This window comes from Micropterus dolomieu, linkage group LG12 (assembly GCF_021292245.1).
Source record: "Micropterus dolomieu isolate WLL.071019.BEF.003 ecotype Adirondacks linkage group LG12, ASM2129224v1, whole genome shotgun sequence".
Classification (NCBI taxonomy): domain Eukaryota; kingdom Metazoa; phylum Chordata; class Actinopteri; order Centrarchiformes; family Centrarchidae; genus Micropterus; species Micropterus dolomieu.
This window is the reverse complement of record NC_060161.1, coordinates 19,033,987-19,042,938: the sequence shown is the minus strand read 5'-3', so window position 1 is coordinate 19,042,938 and position 8,952 is coordinate 19,033,987. Positions and strand designations below refer to the sequence as shown.

The 8,952-nt window shown below is 38.0% G+C and overlaps 1 long non-coding RNA gene across 1 annotated transcript; it reads left to right on the top strand.

Moving 5' to 3' along the window:
* Positions 1-5,711: 5,711 nt before the first annotated feature.
* Positions 5,712-7,908, top strand: LOC123981178. The gene is made up of 4 exons (XR_006827694.1): positions 5,712-6,388; positions 6,493-6,648; positions 7,198-7,290; positions 7,643-7,908. It is a non-coding gene; the product is annotated as an uncharacterized LOC123981178 (long non-coding RNA).
* Positions 7,909-8,952: the final 1,044 nt, after the last annotated feature.

Sequence of the window (8,952 nt, the reverse complement as noted above, 5' to 3'; positions counted from 1 at the left end):
AGGTAGCTGCAAAGGAGCATTGTTAATGGTTAATAAGTGCATAATAAGGGGTTTAATAATTTAAATAAGGCACTGTTCCCACTTTAGCTTAGGTAGCTGGAAAGGAGCATTGTTATTGGTTAATAAGTGCATAGTAAAGGATTTATTAATTTAAATAAGACACCGGTCCCACTTTAGTTTAGGTAGTTGCAAAGGAGTGTTGTTATTGGTTAATAAGTGCATAATAAAGGATTTAATAATTTAAATAAGGCACTGTTCCCACTTTAGTTTAGGTAGCTGCAAAGGAGCGTTGTTATTGGTTAATAAGTGCATAATAAAAACTTAAACAAAAAGGCCATTGCCTGCAAAATAAAATCACAGATTTAAAGACAGTCACTACATTATGCATTAAGTAATTTTTCTTTGTGTTCCATTTTTAGGTCAACATTGGATTCCCACACCTTTTGAAAGTGTATGATGAACTGGTTCTTCTCGTTTTTGGAAACATGCAGTGACAACAATAAAAACAGCCTTTTGTCCTTAGTGACAACACCAAAAATACTCTTTTGTTCTTAAGGCATGCATGGAGTTTAGCAATGTTAATTGTGGCAACAGAAAACAAAAATCACAACACCAACATGTTATTAGGAACAAATGTGCTTGCAAGGCGATAGTTCATGTTGTTGATGATTGATCCATTTCTGCTAAAGGAGCCAGAAAGTATTGCTTGAAATATCTTTCATTGGCTGCTATTCTTAAATTGTAACATTATAAGTCTTAGGAAATTACCTGAATGACAGCACCACAACAACCTGAAGAAGTTAGGGTTAGCTCAGCTCCTCTTATGTATTAATCAAGCCAGATGAAACCAATCAGTTAGCTAAGCTTCAAGCATGCCTTAAGGACATTAAAACCTTGATGACCTGAACTTTTCTGACGCTAAACTCAGACAAAACTGAATTTATTGTACTTGGCCCCAAACACCTCCAAAACACATTATCTAATTAATCGCCTCGGATGCTGCACAAAGGTGCAAAAGGTCAGTTCCTTTGTCCCCTTTGCAGTGCTACAGAGCAATTGGTGCTATGACTCTAAATTAATTTAGACATGTAGATATGTTCGGGGCGGGACAGTTATCAAGTTTGGTACAGATTTGAACATGTACAGTCACTCACCACCGTCACGCCGTTAACTACAAACTCACAAGTTCTACAGCATGGCTTCATCAAAATGTTATGGGGTTTCTGGGACAGTTTTGAAGTTGACATGGCCAACCTGCTAGGAGTAGCCAATCATAGCGTAAAACGTGTCATTTTCGGTTGTTGTTTGAAGTCGATCAGATTAATTATCTAGGAGGAGTTCCGTAAAGTATGAACTGTGTAAATTGTCCAAATGACCATTAAATCCAAAATGGCCGACTTCCTGTTGGGTGTGGGCCATTGCTCCAAGAGGCTTTTTTGTACGTCTGGATACAATACACCGCGATCCGACCCAGGATAAGCGGATGAAGATGGATGGATGGATGAATGGATACAATACATATACCACAGAAGTTTCGTACATGTAGGTGAAACTTTTGTCCAGGGGCTGCTCTGTAGGGGGCCGAGTCATTTTGCCTCACCCATGTGCGAGACCCATGAAATACAAATATTTCACCCTGCTTGAATTGTATGCAAAGTTTGGTGAGTTTTTGAGCATGCTTAGGCCCCCAAAAATTTGATTACTTTGCAGATAAATAATTCTGTTGTTCTCTGTTGTTAAGAGTTCACTTTACAACAGACAATATTAAGTTAGAGCTACTTGTATATCTAGTGGGCATCCTTTAAAATCATGAGTAAGTCACAAGGCAGAACTTTCCTGGACTTGTTTTGCTGCTGTCAGACCAAGCCTTCCAGCATGCAAGAGAAAAGTGTGGGAGAAAACAACTTTGCGTTTCATGATATAAGGTAGGCTACTTGGTGAGTACTGTTTTTGACTTTTTTATGCGCAATGGCTAACATTAATAACTGCCCACATGGCAAAAAATATATATTTTCACGACACTATAAAATTTGAATTATTGTCCTAAGCTAATTCAGTGTTAATGATGGTGTAGTTTTAGCTTGCTCCTACTACTAGTAAGTCCCAGTCGTTTTTTGTGTTTTGTTTCACAAAGGCAGCCGAATGATCTTAATTGGCAGTGAACGTCTTAATTTAAAATCGGCAATACACTAATGCAGTAATACATTTTAGAAACACTAAACACGTGCGTTTGTCGCTTGTGTGCTAGTTATCTGTAAGTTGAACATTTGAACATCGTGTATTATTTTGGAGATCATTTTTTGCATTTAAACATTTTATGAGAAACGTTTTTTCCATTTAATTTCATAACTAATGCATAATGTCTGTTAGGTAGGCAGCTGGCACATTTCCTTAAGTTGGCAATCAGTAAAATGGATCTGTTAGTCACCACACCTTTAGTTTAAAAAATGTTATTGCATTTCTCTTTAATCTCTAATTTGTTGGTTAGTACTTAAACACAATTTGCCAGACATTTGAATCAATTCATTAGTCAGCAACATTTTAGGAAAATATTAATAAAATCTAAATATCGTTAATATTAACTGTTTTAAAGTAAGAATTCAAGTCAACATCAGTTCATTGTAATACTGTAGCAATTGAAGTTTTGGCAAGTACATGTTTTTGTTTTAAGTATTGATAAACCGCAGCTCTTATTAACTTACTGTAAGACAGAAGCTACACAAGCTGTAAGCACTACAGCTCTGAATCACATAACATTTGAGTACATAAAAGTTCAAGTAATTTGAATAGAACTCAGTTAGTTTTTGAAATGAATTGGATCTGTAAAATTTGCAAATTTGAATCACCAAGAAAGACTGATCTCTTCAAGCATTATAGACTTAGGCATGGCAGTGGTGGAGAATTTCTCCCTTGTCTTTATTGGGAGTGTTATTGCTCATTTAAAACATGGGGCAGCCTGCGAACCCATCTGTCAAGAAGTCATTCGACCCGTGAGACGGTAACACACACACAAGTCCTGTCTTTTAAATGTCCACATTGTCTTTTAAACACTATTTCCACAGAAAGAGTTTGAAGTACGTTGAGCACATTGGCCGTCATTTAAAGAAACGAGAAACAGTGTCTTGTGTCTTTGAAAATTGTCCTTTTAAAACAAACATTCATGGAAAATTTGCCTCTCACAAGAGCCGGAAACACACTCCTCACTCGCTGGATGATTTTAAGCCTGAGCTTTTAAAGAAGTATGTCAATCATTTAAATGCACGGCACAATATTGATGTTGAGGTGGATACTAACGGTGCAGTGAGTCAAGATCCTGAAGATGATGATTGAAGAGAATTGCCTAACTTGATCGAGAGAAATGTAGCCCGCCTTCTGCTAAAATTGGAAAGCATATTTAATGTACCTCAAAGGTTTATTGATGAGTTAGTGGAAGAACTGCACTTTATTTCTTCATCAGCTTCAGGTCCTATTTTGAAAGAGATTTTACAGTCATGCTTAAAGAAGCATAATTGTGAGGTTGATGATCTGGTCAGAGATGGGATGGGAATACATTGCTATCAGAAAACAATCTAGCCATTTCTCTCATTTTGTATGTGGATGATTTTGAAGTGTGTAATCCACTTGGAACGTCAAGAAAAAAACACACAATTACTGCTGTGTACTGGGTTTTAGCTAATGTGCCACCATTGCTCAGATCCACACTGACATCCATCTACCTCGCCATTCTATGCAAGGCTGACGATATAAAAAAAATTGGCTATAGTGCTGTGTTAGAACCACTGCTAAAAGATCTTGCCAGCCTAGAAGAGGAAGGACTTTTTGTTACTTAATTAGGCATACGAGTCAAAGGTACTGTGTATTGTGTTATTGCAGATAACCTCGGTGCCCGCGCTATCGAAAGATTTGTGGAGAGCTTCTCAAGTACACGTCTGCAGGTTCTGTCTTGGAGAAAGATCCCAGTTCCAAGTAAGTGAAGTTAAAACTGGAGCTCTTTATTCTAGGAATGTGCAAGAGCACAGGTTGCATGTTCAGACAGCACAGGGTGATAAAAGTGTGTCTCATTGTTACGGAGTAAAGGGACTGTGTCCTCTGACTGAAAAACTTAAACAGTTTGACATGTTATCTGACTACCCACGTGATTTGCTATACGACCTCTTTGAAGGTATTGTACCTGTGGAGTTAGCACTGTGCCTAAATGCCTTAATCAAAAGGAAATATTTCACACTTGATGAACTATTCCCATACAGATGGTTAGATAAAACAGATGCACCACAACCAGTTCCACTGACTTTTGCTACAAGAAAAACTGTTGGTGGGAATGCCCATGAAAATTGGGCTTTGCTTCGCCTCCTTCCCCTCATAGTTGGAAATAGAATACCAGAGAGTGAACCAACATGGCTGGTCCTTTTGAACCTTAAGGACATAGTGGAACTTGTTCTCTCTTCTGTTCATACAGACGTAACAATTTGTTTCCTTGAAAGCAAGATTTCTGAGCATCGGCACAGATTCCTTGATGCTTTCCCTCAGGAAATACTTTTTCCGAAGCATCACTTTCTAGAGCACTACCCACAGCTTCTATATGGCAGTACAATTGTTCAACCATCTCTACAGGTAACAAAACTATCAACAGTAGATTTGACTGTGCTGAGGGAAGACATTAAGAAAGCACTGGAAGCAAAATTCCCTGGTGACTTGGCTGTCCAGATGGCAAACACGGTGCGTTACAGTGGCACCAGTTGCAGCACTGGAATGATCTTGGCACATGGTTCAACAGGTGGTCTGCCAGACTTTGTGGAACAGATTCAGATAGTTGTTGTAAATGGGAAAGTTGGCTTCATAGTGAAATGTTTAAATGCATGGTATATTGAACATCTTAGAAGCTATGACCTTGAGAGCACAAAAAGTGTTAAAGTGATTGAGCCAAGTGAGTTGTCGGACATCTTCCCAATGGCAGTATATACCGTTGCAGGGAAGAGCATGGTGACCCAGAAGCGCTACATTTATGTACCATAGATGGCAAGGTCATTTACACACTGTCATTTGCTTGACTTTACCCACAAGATGTCATAAAATGCATAATCAAAACTGACATTGTCCTCTTCTTAAATGGAATTATATTTTCATGAAGAAAACAAAGAAAGTTTTTTACATAGAAAACTTGCACCACAGTTGAGTACAAATGTAATTTTCACTTGTTGCTTAAAGGCCTGTTTAAACAATGAGAAATTTACTATACTGGATGATCTCTCTTATGTTCCATACCCTCCATTTCGCTGAATAATATGTATACAGTGTGTTACTTTAATATGTTTCATAGTTCAAATTGTGGTACAGTTAAATCTAAGGTTTAGACTAGGCAATACTAAATAAATGATATGGTACCTTTCCACATTGTAGTTAATATTGCAAAGGTGATTAAAAGTCCAAAGCTTATATATCGGGTAATTATCAGTGTTAATTCTCCTCTGATGTTCACTGTTAAATGGTTATGTCTGGATACATTCTATACCTCAAACTTAACTGATGTGGTTTCTCTTACAGATGCAATCCAATGTCTAATCAGGCAAAACTTCGGATCCCTCTTAAGGACCATGACATTCGCAAACTGGACTTACCTCATGGAATCCCTGAGACTGTGGGTGAATTGGAGGCTATTGTGAGAGAGACATTTGGGGGAACTTTTCGTTGCACTATAAGGATGCTGTCCCTACTTCAGTGACTTTCATCCATCCTAACAACAGTTGCTCATCTGGATTGCAGGATACATGGATTCTGTCATCACCTGAACCTGAGACTTGACCGACTGAATTTCCAGTACCTCGATTTGCCTGTGAGACAGAGCTTGTGCTTGCCTCAGGAAATGAAGCTTTCAAGAAGGATGGAATTCAACTCAACTTTACCACAATCCTACCAGACATCCTTGAGAAACTGGCTGAAAGCATCTTTCAGTATGTTGCCTACCCAACAAGTGCACAGTTGTCTGATGTTGCTGAGGCGATGATTCAGAAGCCTCCTTGCTTGAATCCGGGATCATATAATGGATGCTATGGATGGCAATAAAGACTAAAATATAAAATGGGCAACTATAGATCTAAGTTGAGAGGGCTTGGATGCCCTGAGCTTGATGTTAATTGTCTCTCAAAGAAGTGAGCACACGAGAGGTGAACTATTTACCCCGTCAGCCACAAGGACAAACAGAAGCAAGCTTGGAACACAAAAGGGTGGAGCTCCATAAGCTCCATATGAAGTAAAGAAGAGGAACATCTGTCAGATTATCAGTGAAAAAATTGGAAAGACGTTCTCCATTCGCTGGCAGGAAGTTGTCAATCAGGCACCACCAGTCAGTGACTTCAAAGACCGATGGCCTGCCCTTTTTGATGCAACTCAGGTAAATGGTATTTGTTTAATTTGTTTGTTGTTTGTGATATGTTAAAGTAATTTTTAACAATTAACAAATTCTGCCTTTTTTATTTGTGATATACTTTAATACAGATAAACCAAGAATTCAGAAAGATCACCACTGTGGACCTGGAGACAACATTTATGACAAAACTGGACCAGTACACCCCAAAACTAATGTCCTTGGTGTTCTCCAGAGGAGGGGCTGCAAAAATGAACATTCAGCGCATAAGAAACATGCTGCCAGAGGTATGAATAAATGTAACATAGTTCATTTAAAATAACAAAATATTTTTCTAGAAGGTTATTTTGAGTAAGTTATCATGATTTACACATTATCTCAGGCTATGGGTGGTGGTATGCTAGTTCAGTGTCACTTGAAGGGTGAATTTTGGATTTGGTGGCCTAAAAATATAAATTTCAAATGAATATTAATATTGCTCATTGTCTCCTGGACAACACTTGGGGATGATAAATGTTGTTTACAGTTAATTTTTCTTCTCTCAAGTGGCATAGGAAAATGCATCAATTAAAACCCAAACTAAAAATAGTAAAGCAGAGAACAACAGAATTTTGACATGTAACATGATAGGCAGAATAACTGTAAGAGCAATTGTCTTTAGGAAGCGGGATGGTACCTGGAATTTTTTAAAACATAGTTGAAATTTAACATTCTAACTAGTTCTTTAAAATGATCAGTGTAGTATTTGGTACTGTCCCGGCCTCATAAACCTCATCCTTTAGTTATTTTCCAATCTTCATGGAGGAGCAGTTTAAAAATGTTTATCTTATTAACAGGATGATTCTGCGGGAAGGAGGAGAGAGGTTGCTATCCGTGGCTTAGTGGTGTATCTCAGAGAAAAGGAAGAGGATCTCTTCAAAGAGCAGTTGGTAGGTAAATCAGGCACTTAAGGTCCAGTGTGTAAGATTTAGGAGGCTCCATTTGCGGAATATGACAGAAATGGAATATAATATTTGCCTGGAAATAAAAATCTTTGGGTTTTTGTTACCATAGTTTGAACTGTATTATCTACAGAGGGACTGGGACACACAACAGTAGAACGGCTAAACCAAACCCTGACTATAGTCATGTTTTTCAAGAGTTTGCAGCCACCAAAGTTTCTCCTACACACGTAAAGGACAAGTTGTTTTCAGTTAGTTACAATCTGCTGAATTCTCCAAAATCATTTTTAAATATAATGACTAAAGACACTGACGTTTATTCTGACTTTACTTATGCCAGGATGGTGGTGGGGACATTACCAATTAAGTGATGAAGATCGTTGTAACCAGAGGTGCCAATCTGTCTGAGCCAGCCAGTGCAACAAGCGTAATTGAGGGAACAGAAGTCCTGGAAGACCTGGATGTACTCAGAGGTTGTACCTTGCTAATGGGGCTTACACTTGTTGTTGTTTAAAAAAATATTCCTTGAGCTGGATGGTCTGAAAGCCAGTCCAAAGGTGATGTCTCTAAAAAGCAAACTTCTGTGCTAATGTGAATAATTCACAGGAAAAGACTGCACCTGTTATGTTATGGTTATGTTCGTGAGCAACATAAAGCAGCTGTAATATTGGTACTGGTTGCAATAAAGTTTGTTGAAACTACAGTTGCTATGTGTAATTTCTTCTGACTTAAGTAAAATAAGTTGATTATACTCGAAAAAATTAAGGTAACAATTTGCATTGACATTTCTGAGTAGAATGAAAGTAAAACAGAGAAGTACGAATAACTTAAAATATAATAATTTGACCACTTAATATCACCAAAACCTTTTCATTAAAATTAAGGTGGTTTAACTTAATTAAGCTTGTAGAGGACAAAGCGTATCATGTTTATTACTAAACTAATGAAGTTAGTGTTACCATTAAAGTCTCGTGAGATGTACTCAAAAATGGCTTGAGTTGGAATTACTTAAAAAGATAAATGCAAATTGTAACCTTAATTTTTTTAAGTAGAGTAAGTGCAATCTTTGTTAGAGTGAATAGGGACCTCACACGTTTCGTGCTCCAGCCCTAAATAAATGATAACAGTTACCAGCTACAGGCGCAACAAGCATTTTAAGGGTACAGAATAGTACAGTAGTATGACCTCACTAGTACTGATGTATGAATCTAGGGAAATTGTCATTGTAGGTGCATGTCCACTGTGAGAGACATAATCTAAAAAAAAAAAATCCAGAAATCACAATGTATGATTTTTTAACTATTTATTTGTATGATGAGCTGCAAATAAGTATTTGAACACCTGAGAAAATCAATGTTAATATTTGGTACAGTAGCCTTTGTTTGCAATTAAAGAGGTCAAACGTTTCCTATAGTTTTTCACCAGGTTTGCACACACTGCAGGAGGGATTTTGGCCCACTCCTCCACACAGATCTTCTCTAGATCACTCAGGTTTCTGGGCTGTCGCTGAGAAACACGGAGTTTGAGCTCCCTCCAAAGATTCTCTATTGGGTTTAGGTCTGGAGACTGGCTAGGCCACGCCAGAACCTTGATATGCTTCTTACAGAGCCACTCCTTGGTTATCCTGGCTGTGTGCTTCAGGTCATTGTC